Source organism: Castor canadensis, chromosome 5, assembly GCF_047511655.1.
Source record: "Castor canadensis chromosome 5, mCasCan1.hap1v2, whole genome shotgun sequence".
NCBI lineage: Eukaryota > Metazoa > Chordata > Mammalia > Rodentia > Castoridae > Castor > Castor canadensis.
Genome location: NC_133390.1, coordinates 146,973,742 through 146,996,966, shown reverse-complemented (window position 1 = coordinate 146,996,966; position 23,225 = coordinate 146,973,742). Strand labels below are relative to the sequence as shown.

At 35.8% G+C, this 23,225-nt stretch overlaps 1 protein-coding gene across 2 annotated transcripts in view; it reads left to right on the top strand.

Annotated features, from left to right (window-relative positions):
* The first annotated feature begins 4,723 nt into the window (after positions 1–4,723).
* The window catches only part of Ankef1 (ankyrin repeat and EF-hand domain containing 1), a 66,198-nt gene continuing 47,696 nt past the window's right edge, over positions 4,724–23,225 (top strand). Inside the window, exon 1 of one of the 2 annotated variants that reach the window (XM_074074349.1) lies at positions 4,724–4,850. The gene's annotated coding sequence lies outside the window, so the exon portion shown is untranslated. The remainder of the gene's footprint in view (positions 4,851–23,225) is intronic. The other variant, XM_074074348.1, reaches the window with a different exon arrangement.

Genomic DNA, 23,225 nt, shown 5'->3' with positions numbered 1-23,225 from the left:
TCAACTTACAAAAATCATTATCTTTTCTATACACCAACAACAAACAAATTCAGAAAGAATATATGTAAACAATTCCATTTACAATAACCTCAGAAATAAATCAAGTACCTAAGAGTAAACTTAACAAAAGATGTGAATGACCTCTACAAGAAGAACTACAAACCCCTGAAGAAAGAGATTGAGGAAGACTACAGAAGGTGGAGAGATCCCCTGTGCTCATGGATTGGTAGAATCAACATAGTAAAAATGTCTATACTCCCAAAAGCAATATACATGTTTAATGCAATTCCCATCAAAATCCCAATGACATTCATCACAGAGATTGAAAAATCTACCCTAAAGTTCATTTGGAAACAGACTATGAATAGCCAAGGCAATACTCAGCAAAAAGAGCAATGCTGAAAGTATCACAATACCCAACTTCAAACTATATTACAAAGCAATAGCAATAAAAACAGCATGGTACTGGCACAAAATCAGACATGAAGACCAGTAAAACAGAATAGAGGGACTGAAGATGAATCCACACAACCATGCCCACCTTATTTTTGACAAAGGTGCCAAAAACATACGATGGAGAAAAGACAGCCTCTTCAACAAATGTTGCTGGGAAAAGTGGTTATCCATGTGCAAGAAACTGAAAGTAGATGCATGTCTATCACCCTGTACTAGTATCAGCTCAAAATGGATCAAGAACCTAAATATCAGACCTGAAACTCTGAAGTTACTACAGGAAGGAGCAGGAAACACTCTGGAACTAATAGGTATAGGCAAGGACTTCCTCAATAGAACCCCAGCAGTTCACCAACTAAGAGAAAGTATGGACAAATGGGACTACATAAAATTAAAAAGCTCCTGCACAACAAAAGAAATAGTTTCTAAACTGAAGAGACCACCCACAGAGTGGGAGAAAATACTTGCCAGCTATACATCAGACAAAAGACTGATACCCAGAACATACAGGGAACTTGAGAAACTAGATTCTCCCAAATTCAATGAACAAATAAAGAAATGGACAACTGATTTAAACAGAACTTTCTCAAAAGAAGAAATTCAAATGGCCAAAAAACACATGAAAAAATGCTCACCATCTCTAGCCATAAAGGAAATGCAAATCAAAACCACACTAAGATTCTACCTCACCCGTTAGAATAGCCATCATTAGCAACACCACCAACAACAGGTGTTGGCAAAAACGTGGGGAAAAAAGAACCCTTGTACACTGCTGGTGGGAATGCAAGCTGGTGCAACCCCTCTGGAGAAAAATTTGGAAGCTTCTTAAAAATCTAAACATAGATCTGCCATATGATCCAGCAATCCCACTCCTGGGGATATATCCAAAGGAATGCGACACAGGTTACTCCAGAGGCACCCGCACACCCATGTTTATTTCAGCACTATTCACAATAGCCAAGTTATGGAAACAACCAAGATGCCCCACCACTGACGAATGGATTAAGAAAATGTGGTACTTATACACAATGGAGTTTTACTCAGCCAAGAAGAAGAATGAAATCTTATTATTCTCAGGTAAACGGATGGAACTGGAGAACATCATCCTGAGTGAGGTTAGCCAGGCTCAGAAGACTGAAAATTGTATGTTCTCTCTCATATGCAAACTTTAGATCTAGGGCAAATACAGCAGTGTTGTTGGACTTGGGTCACATGACAAGGGGAGAGCACATACAGAAGGTTTGGGGATAGGTAGGAAACCCAAAACAGGAAAGTGTCTGATATCCCCACTGCAGAAGAACTGATAGAGAAACCTTAAAGTGACAGAGGTCAATATGGAAAGGGGATCAGGAACTAGTGCAGAGGTCAGGTAGAGATGAATCAACTTGGGTTGTAACACATTTGTGCTTGGAAGCAATGCTAGGAATCTCTCTGTATAGCTATCCTTATATCAACTAGCAAAAATGCTTTGTCTTTCTTATTATTGCTTATGTCTTCTCTTCAACAAAATTGGGGAAAAGGGCAGAACATGTTCTTCCTGGAAGCGAGGGGAGCTGGGGGATGTAGGAGGCGGGGGGAAGGGAGGAGAAATGGTCCAAACAATGTATGGACGTGAATAAATGAATAAAAAATTTTTTTGAACGACATTCTTTTTTTTTTTCACAAAATTGGAGAATAGGAGAGCAGAACAGGTCCTTTCTGGGGTTGGTACCAGTGGGAAAGGGGTAGAGATGAAGGAGAATAATGGAGGGGTGATCTTTTATAAATGTCACAATGTACTACCAGCACAACAATAAAAAGTAATAATAATAAAGTGTCATATGCCACACACGGTGGCACATGGCAATAACATGAGCACTTGGAAGACAGAGGCAGCAGGAGGATCTGGAGTTCGAGGTCAAACTGGGCTACAGAGCAAGACCTGTCTCAAAAAGCCAAGCACTGGTGATGCAGCTTGAGGTGAAGCACTTATCTAGCATGCACAAGGCGATGAGTTTGACACCCATATCGCACACACAAGTATCATAACCTTTATTTATTGCACATACATTTTATTTATATTTCATCAAACACTTATTTAAACAATAGTAGATAGGCTTAATAATAAAACTTTGTACTACACAAAGGGCATAAATGAAAGTATAAAGTTTTCTCCCTGCACACATTTCTCCTGTGGTTCTTCTGGTGATTAACTTGAAATTTCTAAACCAGTGCTGCCTAACAGAAACATAATGTGAACCATGTGTAATTCATCTTTTTAGAAAGTAAAAAGGAACAGGTGAAAACACTTTTAAGTACATATTTGATTTGAGTACATATATTCAAAGGGTTATTATCATATCACATGTCATCAAACATAAAAAGTCGGTATTTTATGTTCTGTTTTTATCCCAACTGTATATTTCAGCATTTCACCTTTCTAACACAAAGCAATTCAGACTAGCTATGTTTCAACCATTCAGTAACTTCAGCAGCCAGTGGCTGTTGTATTTGGCCATGCAGATCTAGATAACATGCTTATCAGTCTAGTCTGTTATTTGGCAATTCTAAACATAATCTACTGGTTTCCTGCCATGGTAATGAAGAATTTAACCTGTCCGCTGTCCATTCTATCTTACAAATCTTGTTAAATTTGTATTTTTAGCTCTCTCCCTGGTCCTTTTTATTATTTTTAATCTGTAGTGTTTATTTCTTGCACTAATATTATACAGTACCCCTTGAATTCCAGCTATGTGAGCTGTAGAAATTAATATTCTTAACTTTTCTCCACCATCCCCAACTGCATCTCCAAACCGTTGTTGGCTATGCCACTACTTTTAAATTGTTAAGTTTATAAACTATAGATTTTGTTCTGTCACCATAACAAATTAAATTGTCTTGCATTGTTCTTGGTCTTTAGAATTATAAAGCTAGGAGGTAGCATTTTTAACATTAAGAGTTTGGAAATTTTTATTGTAAAATAAGCAGTATGATTGAATGCTTAGGAAATACAATCTGAGAATCTCATTCACTGCTACTTGAAGAAGAAAGATTCTGAATTTTAAGGACAAATAAATTCTCATTTTCTTTATTCCATCATTTCCTCAGGACTGTGCATCAGTTTAGTTTGTTTCATTTAAGGACCATAGCTCACCCCAGTACACCAAAAAAAAAAAAAAAAAAGAATTTTAAAAGACAGTTTCAAAACACCTAGGACTGTGGCTCATTATTTATCTTTATGCTTTTCTTGGAACTTCATATTACCTTTCGTTTACCTTGTTAACTAAGAAATATCCTAGTCATTTTATTTTTAGATTATCATGCTCTTTAATTGTGCTACTTAATACAGGAAACTGACTGTCTTCCTACAGCCTATCACTGGTAGCTCTGTAACTTGCTTTTCTAATTTGAATTTATTGCCTTTTATGTCCGCTGCTGAGCTGTGATTCTGGAATTTAACTTCATTGCTCTATTTGTCAAGTTCACAATTTTTTGCAAGCCAAGTATACCTCTTTCAATAAGAAAGATGTTTTATTGGATTATATTCTCTAGCAATTTGAAGGGGGAAAAAACACATGCAAGAGATAAACTTTCTGAATCTTCACTTGTTTAAAAGATGGATTTATTTCCCCTTTACACTGGACTAGTGCATTTTAATTTAATAAGAAACATCAGATTTCCATAGAGACCATGTATGTTATAAATGCACATCAATATACTTCTGCCCTTTGGAAGTCCACAATACAAGTGAATCGGTTACACAATTAAGAGATAAAAATGAATCCTTGGACGTCTCCCCATTAGAGGATTTGTGGTGAGGCAATCATCCATCCTTGACCTGCTTTGTACTAGTTGGGTAATCAAAAGTTTCCCATGCTCGCATAGATACTTGGAAGAATTATGACAAACTTTAACACATTTAGAAATATCTTTTTTTCCTGCTCACATTTCTCAAAAGCTTGCTTGCATACTGGGTGCCTTTTGGAATTTTAAAACATATTCTATAAATGAGGAGAAGCACAGACATGTTGGCAAAACTTATCATTTTTGTTGTGGATCTCATTCTTGCTTTGGCCATTGTTGTCACCTTATATGCTGTTTTCTTAATGGCAGCCATAGGTGTTTTTGTCTCAGTCATTTTCTATATGGTCAAAGGAGAGATGGAAGAAAACTATGACTTCAACAAGGGCAGAAACAGGGTGTTGGATTCTAGTAATGCTACTGGGAAGCCACTTGTAGGCAACACAGAAAGTCAGCCCCAGGACGCTTCCTGTCCACTTTCCAGCTGTGAGTGAAGGGGACCTGCTGCCCAAGGACAGCAATTCTGTCTTCTAAAGATGAAGGTACTCTGTACAGTGGAACAGCTACTTGAGAAAGCTTGCCAGAACACTGTCCACACCAAAGAAGCATTTTTTAAGGTGAGCTTGTCAGGTGTTCAGTTAAATTCTCCTTTCTTTTCTCTTTTCTCTCTCTCTCTCTCGTTCTCTCTCTCTCTTGTGGCAATACTAGAGCTTGAACTCTGGGCCTTATACTTGCTGGCAGAGCTCTACCATTTGAGCCCTTTTTGCTTTTAGTTATTTCTCAGAAAGGGTTAGCCTCAAATCATGATCTTCCATCCCTATCTCTACCACCTGAGTGGCTGGGATTACAGGTCTGACCTAGCCCACTCAGACCCTAAATTTTCCTTTTATGAGTGAGATTATATAAGTGAATGCATTCTTGAGGTAAGAGAAGAAAAACCTACCGTCCATTTTCCAAAAACAGAATGGGCAGGTTCTATTTTATCTGCCTTCCACTTTCAAAACATGGAGTGGGCAAGTTCTATAGGTACTACTCACAGTTTCTGTTTCCAGCTGGGAGTTTCATTTATCTAGGAAACTAGAGCCTACCCATGTTATTTTCTCCCCCAAGTATTGATCGAAAGAGTAAAAGATGGGAACTTTCATTTCAATCTTTTCTAGCAGTTTGGCTAAAAAGGTTTGATAGAAGAGAAAGTTTGAGAAAATGAATGCTTTGGCCATCTATGGGTTTTTTTTCCTTGACTCCACATGGCAAAGGTAATCAATATTTGTCCTCAAACAGCCAGTGTATTTTCAGAATTATCCTTGGGGCAAAGATAAGGTTTGAGCACATGAACATGAGGAAAGGAGCCCTACTATTTTAGGTTTGGTGTCTGAAAACACAGGACATTGTAAAGAGAACATTTTAGTATGATCTAATGACACCTTAAACACTGAAACTGGACTTATCTGGAATTACCTGATTCCTTGTTCTTGTGTCACAACTTTGGTGCAGTGGAAGCAAATAGATGTTGTTTTGGTTTGGTTTTTTATTTTTTATTTTTGTCAGATATAGGGCTACCCTAGATGCCTTGGATTTGGGTTTTTGTGATATAAATTCATAGATTTTTATGACATATACATATGCTTCTGTTACAAATGACTCTGGTTAATTGATTCAGTTTTATCAGTGTCGTTACAACTTCTTAAATTCAATCTGTGGTCCTCATATGTCAGCTCCATTGGCATATTTGGGACTTTTTGACATCTTAACCTTTTCAGGTGTTTCTTCTCAACAAACTGAAAAATCATTTAGGATCTATGCAAATTACCACTTAAATAAACTTCTTACAAAAATAGTAAAATCATTCTTGGTACGGAAAAATAATAGTTTAGTCTCGCAGACAACAACTGTTTAAACTTTTAGAATACAATGAGTTAGGGTTAATACAATGTTATCTATGTTTTGGTCAGGATGTTTACTGAAAAATGTAATAGCCCCTCCACAGAAAAAAGCTGGTTAAATTTTGTTAAATGAGTACAGATTGTAGTAATGGACTTAAAATCATTTGAATATGTAGTTTCCAAGTTTATGTACAGATCTAGAAGTCAATGACCTATTTGGTGGATATGAGGGACACAACCAGACCATTAAGCTATTGCTCTTAATTGCTGATCACTTGCATGGAATGTACAATTATAGAAGTATTATTTTATGAAATGGTTTTCCAATTCTAAGAAAATTTGACTGCATGAAAATATCATGAAAGAGATATTTAGTTTTTATTTGTCTTTAAATCTTGCCATTAATTCACTCCACAAGCTCACAGGGATGACAGACAGATCAGGTTGATTCAGAGGTGACAGAGAAACAAGTCCTGAATATGAGGGACTGTCTAAGGTCAGGTTACCCTAGAGAAGAACTAGGGGCAGGGATAAGGAAGAGGAACATGGCAAAGGGGAGTAGGGATGTGATGTGTGAGCAATGAGTACAAAAAAACAAAAGGGTATCAAGACAAACATTCAAATTGGTCTTGTATGAGCTTTTTGGATACCTAAGAAATGTCTACAGTCAACTGTGCTAATATTTAATGGTCCATGGGTGTAACTTAACAAATGAGTTTTGGGTGGTCTTTACTATTTTATCTGAGTTCTCTCATATACATTCTTAATATAAATGATTAATGATGACAATAATCTGATAAGAAGGGATATTTTACATTATGAATAGCTCTTGAAGTTAGTCTTCAAGATGTATCCATCTTTAGTGTGCCTGGTGTGCTACTCAGGGCATCTGAGTCTGTATAACCTTCTGGGTTTCTCTAGCTCCTTTTTGCATCCAAATCTGTTACTATCTCTCTTTACAGGTTCTAGAAACATAGCTTTATTTCTGCTAAATTACAAATTCAGTTAGGTGAGGATGCATTTCTAAAACATTGTTTATCAATGATTCAACTAGGGATACTTCTGGTTCTATTTTACAGACTACAGCAGCACAGTCCTAAGATTCAAAAGAACCTTGGAAGTCATTCAGTAAACTTTTCATCCAATTAAGAATTATACTCTACAATATTTCTGAAAGATAGCCATCTAATTTCTGTCCAAGCATTTGCATGGGACACAGTTCTTACCTCACAAGACAACCCACTGTTAGGAAGTTCTTTACAATATCCAATAGAAATGAGTCCCCACAACTCTACTTTTGCTCTGTTAAGCAATCCAGAAACCAATCGTATAAGTACAATGACTTCACTGTAATAACAAAATATAAGAAGAAAGAAAAACTTCTCTTCTTATGAATTTTCTACTTGCTACTCTAAGAATTGAACAATATTGGCTTTTTCAGTATGAATAGGGCACATTATAATCATAATAGTAAAATAAATCTTAAGTTTATTGTATATTAATAGAAGATTCTTGGGTTTTTTTTCTGACATCTTGTACATATATGTTAATTAGAAATTTTGAAATTCATCTCTTCAAAGTTTCCTAACACTGCCATTTCCACTAAAGAACAACATTTTATTAGTACAATCATAACTACTAAAAAGTAATTCTAATGCACTGACCCAATTTCATAACACATGAAAAGTTTAGTCCAACCCCAAATGACTTCACAGATGTCCAATAACTTTCCAGTGAATGCTGTTACATGGAAGACCATATGAATCTGAACATTTTGGAAAATCATCAATCTTGTCAGTAGAATTTTTGTGAACACAGTAGCAATACTTGGAATAGCAAGATATGCTACCAGTACAGAAGGGAGCACCTTTCGTCAAAGGTAGTTGAGAGTGGAGAAAATTTGGATCCAGCCATTCCATTTCTGTTGGCTGATATGGTTAGACCAGCTAAAGGGGAGCTAGGCCTGAAGAGGGCAGTTCCCATGGCCAGTATCAGCATGGCTTTGCTACTAGGTTTGGGGAAGTTAGTGCTAAAAGCCAAATATTTTCTGGCTTTGGGAATGGCTGACAGAGAGAAAGCTCCAGAAGACAAGGGAAAGACCTGCAATGAATACCTACAATACTTGTTTGTTTGTTTCTGCTTCCGATGACATTATCAACAATATATAAGCTTTTAAAACGGGAGTCCCATAGGTACTTTGACCATATCACTTACTGGCAGCTTATTTGTGTGCCAATTTATTGCCTTCCTAGGCCTTCATTTCCCCAGCTGAAAAGAAGGGCATAAGAAGCTAGTGACTTGCATCTCCTGAAGGTCTAAAATGCTGTACATTTTAGAAAATAAAATGAGTTTTAAAATGTAAAGTTGGGTCAGCCAACATGGCAATTTCCAGAGGGTCTCTTAGCATCCCCCAACACACTTTGCTAATTCCTAGGGGATTCATGAGATGTGGGAGCACCACATTTATTTCTATGTTCCCCTTGCACCACCTGCTCACAAATAAAGTGTGACATAGCCACACTAGCATCCCAAAGGTGGCCATTGTCCTATTAGTTCAGACAGGCTTTCCAAACTTCAAGCCCATGCATTTTTGTTGTATGCACAACTAAGGCATCATTTTGTATTCCATATTGATCACTTAAATTACTTTGCCTTTAGGTTCTCAATTCGCTCATTCATAATATGAATACACAGTGTAAATAATGTCATTAACCACTCCTAAGCTACTATTTTATTATTTTAAAGGTATATTGAGATATTCTTTGCTACTCCCTGAACTAGGCAGTCTGACAAAACAAAGACAAATTAGACTTTATCTTCAAAAAGTTCCCCATTATATTTCAATTTGAAAGGATCCATATATGAATTAGAAACCTAGTTAAACAAATAAAATGCAATACTTTTTCAAAAATTACAATTTCAATAAAACCCCAGAACTTGCCAGTTTTAATTTTATTCATTATTAATATCCTGGGTTTTGAACGAGAAAACTAATCCATGCTATTCAATTGATTTGCATTGCAAATCATCATTTGTGCCTTAGAAGACAGATTTTGCTAAAAGCAACTGGATGATTTGGCAATGATTTCCTAGATATGACACCAAATGCATAGGCAAAAAAAAGATAAATTTGACTATCTCAAATTAAAAACTTCTGTGCATCAAAAGACATAATCAATAGAGTGAGAAGACAATCCATAAATGGGAGAAAATATCTGCAAATCGTGTATCTGGCACTCAAAATATGTAAAGAACTCTTAAACTCAACAACAACAAAAACAAAAAACCTGACTAAAGAATGAGCAAAGATCTTGAATAGGCATTCCTCCAAATATATATATATATATATATATATATATATATATATATATATAGCCAGTATGAGCATAAAAAGATGTTCAATATTATTAATCATTAGGGAAATGTGAATCAAACCCATAATGAACTATCACCTAATAGCCATTAAAGTGGCTAAATTGTTTTTAAAAGACAGAAAATAACAAGTATTGGCAAGGATGTGGAGAAACCCAATGGTTTGAGTGGGAATTCAAAATGATGCCACCTCTGTGGAAAACAGTATAATGGTTCTTAAAAAATTAAACATAGAATGATATGATCCAGAAATTCTGGGTATACACCCAAAATAATTTAAAGCAAGTTTTTGAATAGCTATTTGTTTACCCATGTTCATAGCAGCATTAGTCACAAAAGTCAAAGGGTGGAAGAAACTGAATAGATGTATGGATAAACAAAATGTGGTATTTACATTCAATGGATTATTATCCAGCTTCTAAAATGAATCTCACTCATAGTAAAGCATGGATGAACCTCAAGGACATTATAAAAATCTTGTTACATGAACTGGGCTTGAAAAGAAAACTACTTTCATGTGATTCCAATTATATGAGATGCCTAAGCATTGTCAAGTTCATAGAGACCAAAAATAGAATGATGAGTCCCTGGAGTTAGGGAAAAGGGGGAATGAAGAATTGTTGTTTAATGAGTATAGGGTTTCAAATTTATGTTATGTACAATTGAATACAATTAAAAATATCAAAAAGTAAGTGAGAAAAAAGAAAGTAACAAAATTTGATTTAGTTCTTTAATCAATATGCAGACTAATGTACAAATTAAAGTAGAACATTTTTTGCCTGACTATATTAAAACTAAGCTGTAGAGAATTATGCTTTTCATCTATTTTGTATAGAAAAAGTTCCTGGATTATTTGACTTAAAAATTGCATAAAATGTATATGCCCAAACTCAACCTTGCCTACATCAGTAGGGAGCTTTTAAGAAGCAAGTACTCTTTTGTTTGGGGTAAAACCCTGACAGACAGATTTTTTAAAACATCTCCAGGTGGTTGTAATGTGCAAGCAGAACTGAAAACCACTATCTTAGGTTTTTCACTTGTTTTTGTTAAGTCATTTGGCTTGTTCTTGGTACTAATAACCCTGAGGTATTGGTTATATTATATTGGTAGGTGCCTCCAGGAAAATCCTATAAATTAGTGCTATAAATTCTTAAGGAGATCGAAAACATTTGTAATAGGACTCAAAAGTTCATTTGTTAGATTTGCTTTCAGTATTGGAAAAAAATGAGTCAATAATTCACTTGATGTTCCAATACAATTAATTCTTAAGAACGTCATTAAGTACTTTTAAGAAAACATAGTAAAATGAAGGTATTAACAGAAAACTCTTATTAAGGGAGACCAAAGTAAAGAAAACAGAAAACAACTGCAGACTATTGTGGAGAGCAGAGTAGGAGAAGCCTATGAGGACATAAGGTGAGAAGCAGCTCAGGGGCTTTTCCTAAGTTGTTTACATTCAGAGAAGCAGGAATGCTGGTTCGTCTTGTGATGTCACGCCCTTCCCTGAGAAATGTTGCTCCACGTCCTTGTTTACCACTGGGTATAAAACACTTGCTGAAGGAGGACATGAGGCTTTTTGATAGAGGGAGCTTTTTGGCTGAGGGAGAATTGCTGAAGGGAGGATTGCTGAAGAGAGGTTTGCTGAAGGGAAATAAATTGCTGAAGGGGAATTGCTAAAGAGGGATTGATAGAATTGGTTGGCAGCTTGCAAGGACAGTGCACGTCTGCACTGAGAACTTTATACATAGGCTTTAGAAAAGCTAAGCTAAAGAAAAGCTAAAGAGAACATGGGACAGTGCAAGTGTGAGGGCAAAGACTTTCAGAGAGAGTATGCTAAAGAAAGGCTAAGAGAAAACATGGGAGAGAGCAAGTCTAAGGAAAGTTTTAAAGAATAGTGAAGCAAGGTTTTAAAGAAGACTTTAGAAGCAAGGTTTTAAAGAACTGTAAAGGAGTAAGTCCTTAAAGAATAAAAATAGAGAAAAGAAGCAGAGTAAAGAGAAGAGATTGAGATAAAAGCAATGAGGCTGTTTTGTGTGTCTCCACCTGAGCACCCAACACACCTGGCCCTAACTTTCTGTGTGTTTATCCTGTGTCGTTTCTGCTTCTCCTGTCGCTCTCAGTTAGGCCCAGTTAGGTTCAGTAGTAACAAGAGAGTGGGAGAAAGCTCACTCCAGAATATTACTGCGTGATTGTTCTGAGAGATTCTCCAACTAGGTGACAACCATATTCCCTGGAGGTTTGGGTTCATTATTTCCTTTGAGCATTAAGCCATCGTGCTCTAAATTTCCAACCCTGATTTCTTCACACAGTCTTATTTATTCCTCATGCATGTTCAAAGTCTTAGTGCCAAACTGAAATGGTTTTCCTCTTCTGTGAGAGCTATGGAAATAGATTCTACTTGGAGTCTTTGGCCTCTGCTCTATATATTGTTGCCTGAATGATCTTCAGGCAACAGGCATAATGTGTATGCCTGTTTTTATGTTCAGAAACTTGTAGCTCAGTTTCCACTGAAAAATAATGAATACCTTAATCTGGTATTCGTAGCCTTTTACACACTGTCCTGCCTGCTTTATCACCAGTAATTCCACTATTGGTTGCTGAGATTCAGCTGTTTAAGGCTAGGCATGGTAAGTCTGGGGTCTAAGCTGCAGGTTGGATCCATGTCTGGCTCACAGATCCATCATCTTTCTTGGACCAGGGAGTACTTATCATGGTGATATGACTGGGGAAGGACAGAGGGATATTCATGTTGACTTTTAAAGTGTAGGCTTGGAGGTGGCACTTTATCACTTTGGGTCACGTTCCATTTGGCCAAAGAAAGTCACATGACTGAATCTAACATCAGCGGGGCAAAGACGTACACTTTTCCCATGGGGTCCTGAAGTGTGTGGTATTGCAAAATAATAATATAAGATATAATGAGAGAATAAATTGTTGCAATCATTAGCATTGCCAGTATTATTCATTATTCCTTATTTGACATGAAATAAAATGTAGGTTAAATGTTGCTAGGATAATTTTAATACAGGATTTGAAATCTACATGCTTTGGTTTTTGAGATTTTCCATGACTCCAATTAAAGAGATTAGGTTCATTGTCTAAAAAGAAGTGTTTTTAAGCTAAGTGACCTTTCTGCAGCCATTTTTCAAGACTAGAAATTGTTCCATCACGTTCTTTGAATTTCTTCCTCTACCTTCATCATCCCTAGTAGTAGCTAAGCACTTCCAGAAGGGTATACATATAGGGCCAAATGTTAGTGCTATCTTGTGAGGGAACAAGGTCTTTGAGGCAGGTAACATGCTGTACACACTACAGACAGGCTCTGAACTTAAGTTCAGAGCAAGTTGTATAAACTCACAAGTGTACAATTGATTTAGTAGAACTTGCCTGAATGACTAATACGTTGTATTGATCAAATGTGATAATATATGAAAACATAAAATATTGATCAAAAAGTAGGTGGCCTTATTTATAGTTTATCTATACTACATCCTCTATAGTTTCTAGTTCTCTTCCACTTGTTTACTTTCTTTAATTTGTCTCTAGTTACTAGACTGGCCCCATTAAGAGTAGAGCAAAGTTTTCGTCTATGGACAAATTGCTAATAGTATTCCTATATTAGTTAATTGTCCTTAGAGACCACCAACTGAAATAATATAAGTATGATCAATTAGCTAGTTATTTAAATTCAGTTTCAGTAATTTGGGATACTGTAACTGTTCCGAATTTTCTATTTGATAACATCACTTAATACATATCAACTACAGAGGATATAATTTATGGAACATGTAATTTTACCTCACTTTTATTATAATGTGGTGATATTCTCAATAAATATCTCAAGGCTTACTAATTTGCAGTCAAATAGCACTGTCAAAATAAGAATTACTTAAGTTCTCCATTTCATTTTTTATGTGTGTGAATGGTTTTACTCAATAAGAAAAAAGACTTATGTATATATCCTAGATTTTTTTCATTTTAAGTTTTGATCCCTGGTAATTTTACTTAATAACATCTTTATGAAACACTATGATTTCATGTCACTGTTTGTCTTGACAATTTCAAAAGGAGAAAACCACAGATTCCTTCTCAAGTGAGATTCATGTTTCTGAAATTGGCCTGCCAAATTTAGACAAATATACTGAAAAACACTTTATTCCTTGAGGTTGTGTGCTTTACAGCTAGATTTATTTTACTGGAGAGTGCTTATAGTATGATTGAGAAAGATAATGTAAACATAACTCTTGTGAAATGATGGGACTGTGTTTCTATGCTCACAAATCTAAGATATGTGAATTAATCATTCAGAAAAATGAACAATTCCTGAAAATGGACATGACAATAATAAAACCTATCAGCAGCTGTATAAATTCTATCTTTCTTAAATTATACTAGTGTTTTATACATACAAATATAAAATGCAAGTATGAATATGTATGAATTTTCTCCAAAAATTTTTGCTTAAGCCTGAAAAATATAGTCTCTTGCAAAGTTTATAAATTGCTGTGTAAATATTTTCAATAATTCCAGAATATAAAAGAAACCAAAATTTCAGCATCAGGTCATAGAACAATACATTATAAAAGCCCCAAATGAACTGCTGCACAATAGACTTCATTCTGTATTTTTAAAGTGATGAGGTATATGGTTTTTCTTTTAAAGAAAAATGCTGGAGTTTAAAAACTCCTTAAAGTGCATGAAACTAAAGATCTGTTGACTAAAAAAAAAATGTGCAAGGCAAAGGACCTGAATACAAAGGACTGAAATTAAATGCTTGAGACTGAAGTGTTTTGGTATTCAGTTTTTTTTTTTGGGGGGGGTTCCAAAAAATTTTATTTACTAAAACAAAAAGTGAGCAGGATTTGGCTCATGGGCTCTAGTTTTTCGGTGTTTTGTTTTTGATTTTGTAATATTTGCACATACATAGTGATATATATATATATATATATATATATATATATATATATACACACACACACACATATATATATAGAGAGAGAGACCCAAGTCTAAGTAAGAAATTTATTTGTGTTTTCTATACACATTATACATATAGCATAAAGGTAATTTTATACAAACAACTTTAGTTTTATGCATTAAGTAAAGTTTCATGGTACAGAATTTTCCACTTTGCTGTCATGTTTGTGCTCCCAAATTTTTGGACTTGGGAACATTTATGATTTCAAATTTTCAGATTAGGGATGTTCAATCTATAGTAACAAATGGAATACCCATTGCCAAAGTGTTTCAGATTTTCTGCTGTCCATGGTTTTGCAATGTGACTCAGGTGTTTCCTCATCTCTTACATTTCAACTAGACTTTGGACTTGGCTGGGCCAATAAAACATATCAGAAGTGAGGGTAAAAGTTGGTTCCCAGGCTGAGTCTGAGTCTTGGGGTTCCTTGTATTTCCACTTTGTTTTTAGATTCCTGTCAGAACCTTGGAAATGTGCCCCAGCCAGTCTGCTAGAGGATGAGAACACATGTAGAACAGCTAAGACAAGTCTATAGTCATCTGCCTCCCAAACATGTTGAGAACACCCACCAAGGTTATGAGAGCTGCTCACTTGACCCATGGATGACCACAAGCACATGAAGGAGCCCAGCTGAGACCAGAAGAACCATCTAGGTGAACCCATAAACTTATCAGCAGTATTACCTACTTATTATTCTTAGCCACTGCTTTTGGGTTGTGCCTACTCATGTTGGCAATGCTGACTTTTAAACAACCTCAATATTTTATTGCATCTTAATTTACTTTTTCCCACAGAATTGCTATTTTCATGCTAGGTTTGCTCAAATTTACATTGATCTTATTGTTTCAAGGAGAACTAATTGATAGAAACTCCTGTGGAATTAAGCAAGCAAATTGATTTCTAGTCTTTTCGTTCTGTTCCTTAGTCTAGATAGCTAGTAAAAAAGTAAACAATAAAAAGAAAAGAGAAAAATGGCAAAAGTCAAAAATGTAAATAAAAAATAAAAGTAGTCAAATAATTTATCCAAATAGTACTAACAGTACCAGAAACTAAAGAGTCCAAATCTGAAAAACTTGAATAAGATAAATAGCTTGAAGATTTAAAAAAGCTGGTTCAATTGAACTCAGAATGTTGAAAGATACCAAGATGACAGATATGGCCACATGCAAGTGGCTCTTGCCTGTAATCCTAGCTACACAGGAAGTAAAGATCAGAAGGATCACAGTTCAAAGCAAGCCTGGGGGTATAGTTCATGAGACCCTTCTCAAAAATAACCAACATGAAAAAGGGCTGGAGGCATGGTTCAAGTGGTAGAGTGCATGCCTAACAAGTATGAAGCCAGGAGTTCAAACCTCAGAACCAGCAAAAAAAAAAAAAAAAGGAGTAAGTCCAAATGAAACTATCAAAAATATCAATTTATTTTGAGCATATGTTTGGATCTATCATCCATGTATGAGAGAAAACATGTGGCCTTTGTTTTTCTGAGTTTGGCTTACTTCACTTAACTGATGTTCTCCAATTGCATCCATTTATCTTCAAACCACATGTCATTATTCCTTATGGCTGAGTAAAACTCCATTGTATATACATACATCTATCTATCTATATCTATCTATCTATCTATATATATCTATATATCACATTTCCTTGAACCATTCATCAGTTGTAGGGCACCTGGGTTGTTTCCAAAGCTTGGTTATTGTGATTAGTGTTGCAATGAACCTTGTTGTACAGATATCTCTATTGTATCCTGATTTACATTCCTTTGGGTAGATACCCAGGAGTGGTATCACTGGATCATATAATAGTTCTATCTTTAGCTTTTTGAGGAATCTCCATACTGCTTTCTACAGTGGTTGTACTAATTTGCTTTCCCACCAACAGTGCATAAGGATCCCTGTTTTACCACATCCTCGCCAGCATTTGTTGTTGTTATTACCCTTGATTATGGCCATTCTAACTGGGGTGAGATGAAATCTAAGTGTTTTGATTTGCCTCTCTTTTATAACCAGGGAAGTTGAACACTTCTTCATGTATTTACTGGCCATTTGTACTTTTTGCTTTGAGTATTCCCTGTTTAATTCATGTGCCCATTTTTTTTCATTAAGATGTTGATGCTTTGGGGGTTGAGTTTTTTGAGTTCCCTGTAGATTCTGGATATTAGTCCCTTACTGGATGAGTTTCTGGCAAAGATTTTCTTCCATTCTGTGAGCTGTCTCTTGAATCTAGTGACTGTTTTTTTTGTTGTTGTTGTGCAAGCAAAAATAAGCATAATCATATACAAACTTATATGTAGAACATGTTTGCAATAGTGGAACTACTCTATGGAACTCAGGGGGAAAAGGAAAAAGGAAAGAAAATGATACAGCATCAGTAATATCACAAAGCATAATATGTGATGGTAGAGAATATGAGGACATGTATCAAAAGCTGCTGAAAAATGGAGGGTGGAAGGTAAAGGGGTAAGGGAAAGTAATGGAAGAGGTTTAATGGACCAAAGTAAAAGTACACCCACAGTGGGCATACATTGAGAAAACCCTCTGAACATCAACTCAAACATTAACAATGAAAAACAGGACTGTAAAATAGGTACAGTGTGTGGGGGATACAAATGGGAGGGGAAGGGTGAATGAAGGAGATTGGGGTGAGGGTATATGGTTGATAGACTTCATATACTTTTAGGAAATAGAATAAAGAAGACTCTTGCAATGTTTTAAGTGGGACAGAGAGAGGGTTGAGGGGACAGAAGTTGGGGCAATATAACTAATGTACAACATAAGCCTAATCATAACTGTCATTATGAATCCCCTTCTGTATAATGAATATATCATAGTAAAAATTTTTAAACATATAAATTAAAATGAATAAAACATTATCACAGGTTTTGTAAAACAGCAACAAATGCATGTTATATAAAACAAATAATATAAAGGAATTCTGAAAGGGTAAGCTTTTAAAGCATGAACAATCCAGATCAGAGAAATATGAATAAAATTTGGAGTGATATTAATGTCAGAGAAGCTTGAATTCAAGGAAATGATGCTTAAAAAAGACAAAACACATGAAGATGACAAATTTAATGTACAACAAAAATTTACCTTAATTGCAAGAAATGCTAGGGAAAATTAAATGTGGATATGCAAGAATTTGAAGTTCTGAATCAAATAAGAAGCTAAAATAATAAAAATATATTAAACACCATGTTCCCATAAGAAAGATACACTTTTTTTCTTTTTCTTCTTTCTTCTTCTGATGGTACTGGAGTTTGAACTTAGGGCCCTGTACTTACCCGACAGGCACTCTACCATTTGAGCCATGCCTCCAGCCATTTTGCTTTAGCTATTTTTTCAATAGGGACTTGTATTTATGCCTGATTAACCTGGACAGTGATTTTCCTATTTATGCTTCCCATGTAGTTTGGATGTCAGGTACATACAACAAAGCCCAGCTTTTTATTGATTCAGATAGGGTCTTGTGAACATTTTTTGACAGAGTGGTCCTCCCAGTCTCCATCTCCCAAGTAGCTAGGGTTATAGGCATGAGTCACGGAACCTGACTTGCCCCAAGTTTTGAGATAGGGTCTCAGTAACTTTTTCCACAGGGTTGGCCTCAAACCTCAATCCTCCTATCTCTGCTTCCTGAGTACATGGGATAAACATGAACCTCCATAACTGGTGCCAGAATATGCTTAATTTTGATCACTCATATTTACAAAGAAATTGGTCATGTATTAGAACAAGTCATGAATAGCAGAGATTATAGTCTCGATGTACACACCTGTACATGCATAACTCAAAAGGCAATAACCAAAATCGGGGAGAAAAACTGCGTCCACCTAAATAATTTAAATTTTCTATAAAAATACCCAGGATCAAAGTAATAAATAGTAATTACAGATTATTATATTTAAAACTATAAAGATTAAGACTTACAAATAGTATAAAATACATATCTTTGCATATCTATATAACAAGCATGAAAGAATGAAAACGAAAGTGTTTACTCAAGATCAGAAGTGAGAAAATAATAACAAAATAAGTCTAGGGAAAGGAAGAAAGCAACAAAGCTAAAACCAAAACCACTGGAGCAGGGAATGGAAAAATAAATCTAAACACAAATAACTAGGGGCAAGTAGTAATTTCAACAGGTAATTTACTGTGAACCTAATTAACAACAGGAGAAGACAAAACATCAAAGTCTGAAAGTGAAGAATGACCTGAAACAGAGAAGAACCCAAAATGACTCAAAAAGAAGCAGTTTTCAAACTGCAAGCTATTTTGAACGTTTTGGTAATATTAACAATGTCTTGAAAAATACAATTCACAAGATTGAGCCCAGAGAATGTAGCATATTTACCCATGAGTCTTCCTGGAAACTCATCACAAGAAATTAATAACACTTGAAGTTGAAAACAAGAATGTCACTTTTAATTTCATCCCTTTCTGAACCATTTGAGTTTTCTAGTCATACATGCTATTATATTTTATTTTTTAATGTTACAGTTCTGAAGGGAAATGAGATGGTGTATTGCTTTGTGTTTTACGTTGGATGTGGTTTGAGTGCACTTCTCAAGGGTTCTTGTGCTGGCAGCTTAGTCCCCAATGTGGTAAAGTTGAGAGGCAGTGGAACCCTTAACAGTTGGGGCCTATCATTGAGTACTGTATTTTTACCAAAATTATAGTGAAATCAGATATAAAATTGATGAGTTTTTTTTTTAAGATTTGGCATTATGACATGCATGTGTTCTTATTAAGGGCACAGGATTTGGAGTCAAACTGTTCAACCTGCCTTCAAACCCCTAGCTCCACCTTTCCTAGCTGTGTGACCTGGAGTTAATTGTATAAATTCCCTACAGTCTAGGTTTCCTCAAGTTAAAGAAGGGATGATAAACAGACCTGCATCCAAGCACTGTCATGGAGAGTAAAGAAGATGGTGCATATTAAATGTACAGAACACAGTAGGTACTCAAAATAGGATATTTCTTAGCCAGATGATTTTAAGACTATGATAGGCCCATTCCATGCTTGCTTTTGAAGTCTCAAACTGTGACAGGGACCCAACATCCAATGTTAGAATCATACTTGGCAAACAACTAAATTATTTTAAAACTTTGTTTTTGAAATTATTAGCAGTTCTTCTCAACAGAGGTTACATATAATCAGGAATTCTTAAAATCTCATATAATTCAACCAACAATTTTTTCAATGTATTCAAGCTTTCTGAATTTAAAATGTAATAATCTATAAAACTGATGTATCAAATTTTTGACATTTATTTGGCATTTATTGGCTTTGATTTTTACAGTTATCTTCGTATCTTGAAGCCAGTACCTTTAGTCAATCTTCAAACCCTTTATGGATCCTTGAAAAAGTTCACAGGCCTTAGTCATTGTGCCTATGGTCCTTAATGGCTTAAAATAAAAGCCTCTGGCTAACATTATTATCATTTCTCTTATATTTTTTTGGTGATACTGGAGCTTGAACTCAAGGCCTTATACTTGCTAGGCAGGCACTCTACCACTCAACCACTCCACCAGCCCTCTCTTATACATTATTTTTATGGCTGTTGGCTGTTTATTTTTGTGTGTGTGTTTCAAAATGTACTTAACCATTTGTCTAATAATATATATTTAGATTGTGTCCATTTTCCCCTATTATAAATGATGCCACAGTATAATATCTTTATAGTATATTAGGATTATGACTTAGGATACATTCCCTGAATGGAATTCAGTGGGACAGTGGGAGTGGAGTTACTGAAATGGGGTTACTGACATGTGATTGCTGCATCAGAATGTATGAATATCAGTAATGGTTCTTAACATATGTGGTGTAATTATTTTCCAAGATATTTGGACCAATTATGCTTTCACTAATAGTGAACGAAATAAAAGTGTCCATTTTACTTCCTTATCACTGAAAAAAAAAAGAGATGGAGCCTATGTAAGGTAACTAGACCATTGAGGATACCACCCTTGGAAGGGATCAATGCTGTTATCCTGATTTAGTTCCTGTGAGAATGGGTGATTATAAAGTAAGAACAAACCACACACATGGCCCCTTATGCACACGGTTCCCTTTTCATTTCTTCACCATGTTGTTACCCACAAAAGGGGCTCTTACCAGAGGCAGAGGAGATATTAACTTTGAATCTTAGACTTTCAATTTCCAAAACTGTAAGCTCAATAAACCACTTTTCTTTATAAGTATCGAGCTTTAGGTATTTTGTTTTGCCAACAAACAATGGACTCATACTCTTTGTATTAAAGCAAATGACAATAAAGAACGAAGATATAACCTTAGGTAGCGTGCTCGGGGTGGAGATCAAGGAGTCAGCTCTGTGGTAGGTAGAGATTGGAAGAAAAGGAACTAGAGATCAGGTCTGGATAACGTTGATCTGGAAGCAAGCAATGGGCCAATAGGTCCAGTCTAAAGGAAAAAGTGACTAGAAAAGGGTCAGTAGTCAAATGGATTAAGAAAATGTGGTATTTATACACAATGGAATTTTATGCAGCCATGAAGAAGAATGAAATGTTATCATTCGCAAGTAAATGGATGGAATTGGAGAATATCATTCTGAGTGAGGTTAGCCAGGCCCAAAAGACCAAAAATTGTATGTTCTCCCTCATATGCGGACATTAGATTAAGGGCAAACACAAGGGGATTGGACTTTGATCACATGATAAAGCGAGAGCACACAAGGGAGGTATGAGGATAGGTAAGACACCCAAAAAACTAGATAGCATGTGTTGCCCTCAACAAATGCAAACTAATGCAGATACTTTAAAGCAACTGAGGCCAATAGGAGAAGGGGACCAGGAACTAGAGAAAAGGTTAGATCGAGAAGAATTAACCTAGAAGGTAACACACACGCACAGGAAATCAATGTGAGTCAATGCCCTGTATAGCTATCCTTATCTCAACTAGCAAAAACCCTTGTTCCTTCCTATTATTGTTTATACTCTCTCTTCAACAAAATTAGAGATGAGGGCAAAATAGTTTCTGCCTGGTAGGGAGGGGGTGGGGAGGAGAGGGAGGGATTGAGGGGGGAATGGGGGAGAAATGACCCAAACATTGTATGCACATATGAATAAAATAAAAAAAAATTTTAAAAAGGGTCAGTAGTAAGGCTGAGGTAAGTAAAGGACTGATCTCTCAGGAAAATGTACCTGCATAAAAATGAGAACACCTTCAAGCTTGCAAGCTGAACCACATCAGGGTTATCGTTCCAGCCTTATCCTTGTTATACCGCCCTGGGTACCCCATTATATCACTACTCTCTTGCAATTCTAAAAGTGTACCATGTTTGGTTTTGAATATATAAGTAAATATTATTGAAATAAAATGAATGTAATATATAGTCAATAAATAGCCAAATAAGACCTTTTAAACCTAATCAAGGATTAGCGTTACTTGATTTGGTACTTACCATTTTGGGACATGCTATTTCCCCAACAGAACAGTTACTGATGTAAACCTGATTTCTCCCTCTGCAACAAGGGGTTTGAAAGGGCAGGTTACTCATCCAGAAAAAACCAAGTCAATTAAAATACAATTTTCTCTGCTCTTCTATTTGAAAACACATTTTATTGGACCTCTTTTTTTTTTTTTTGGTGGTATTGGGTTTTGAACTCAGGACCTCATGCTTGGTAGGCAGGCACTTTACCACTTGAGCCACTTTACCAGCCAAGAGATACTTTGTTTTTGGTGGGACTGGGGTTTGAAGTCAAGGCTTTGCACTTGCAAAGTAGGTGCTTAACTGCTTGAGCCACACCTTCAGTTCACTGAAAACAGATTTCAAACAAGCCAAATCAATACCATATGGCTTGCCAGTAATTTCACATTGAGGAAAAATACATGATTTGTATTTTATTTCCAACTATCTTGTGTTCTTCCTCACCTTTGCCCTTGCTATTTCTCATGGGTGAAAAAATCATTTAGTCATTTCCTCTCTTCTTAATAAACCCCCCAAAAAGAAAAATATGAAGTCTAACCTAAAATATCTCCTTTTTCTTTTTGGCTATATTGGGTTTGAACTCAAGATCTCACACTTGGTAGGCAGGTGTTCCACCAGTGAGCCACAACCTAACTGTGTTAGATTTTTTAGTTATTTCAGATAGAGTCTCATGTTTTTGCTTCAGGCTGGCCTTGGTCAGCAAACCTCCTGTCCATCCTTCCATGGCTAGGATTATAGACGTTAACAACTACACCCAGTCCCTTCTTAGTGAAGGTCTTCCCAATTACCCCAAACAAAATGAATCCCCTCACAAGTTCATATTGCTTTGTTCTTATCCCTGAGCATAGGTACTAGTTTTGTACTGTGATTGTGTACAAACCCTGTCTCCTCCCATTAAAGCCCAGGCTCCTCAAGGGTCAGACCCACATTCATTGTGTTTGGAATCTGCAGCACCTAGATTTTTTTTTAATGTTAAAAAAAATACATTAGAAATTAAGCACTTAACTACTTTAGATGGAAATGGGATGAATTCATGATACATTACAGAGTTTGATTCATAGATTTCACTTTAGATTGCAAAAATGATGATCATAACACCTAAGTTTTGTTAGATGTAACCCAAATTTTAATTGATTGGAATTCTTTTACTACCTCAAGATTGGTATCTTTGATATCAAGGGAGTAATTTTGCATGTTAATCTAGGTCTTCCCATTGATGAAAGAGAGCCACAGCTTCAAAATGCCACAGTTCACCCCTCATTTTATTCAGTGTGTGCATATATATATGACCAAATTTGGGTTCTAGG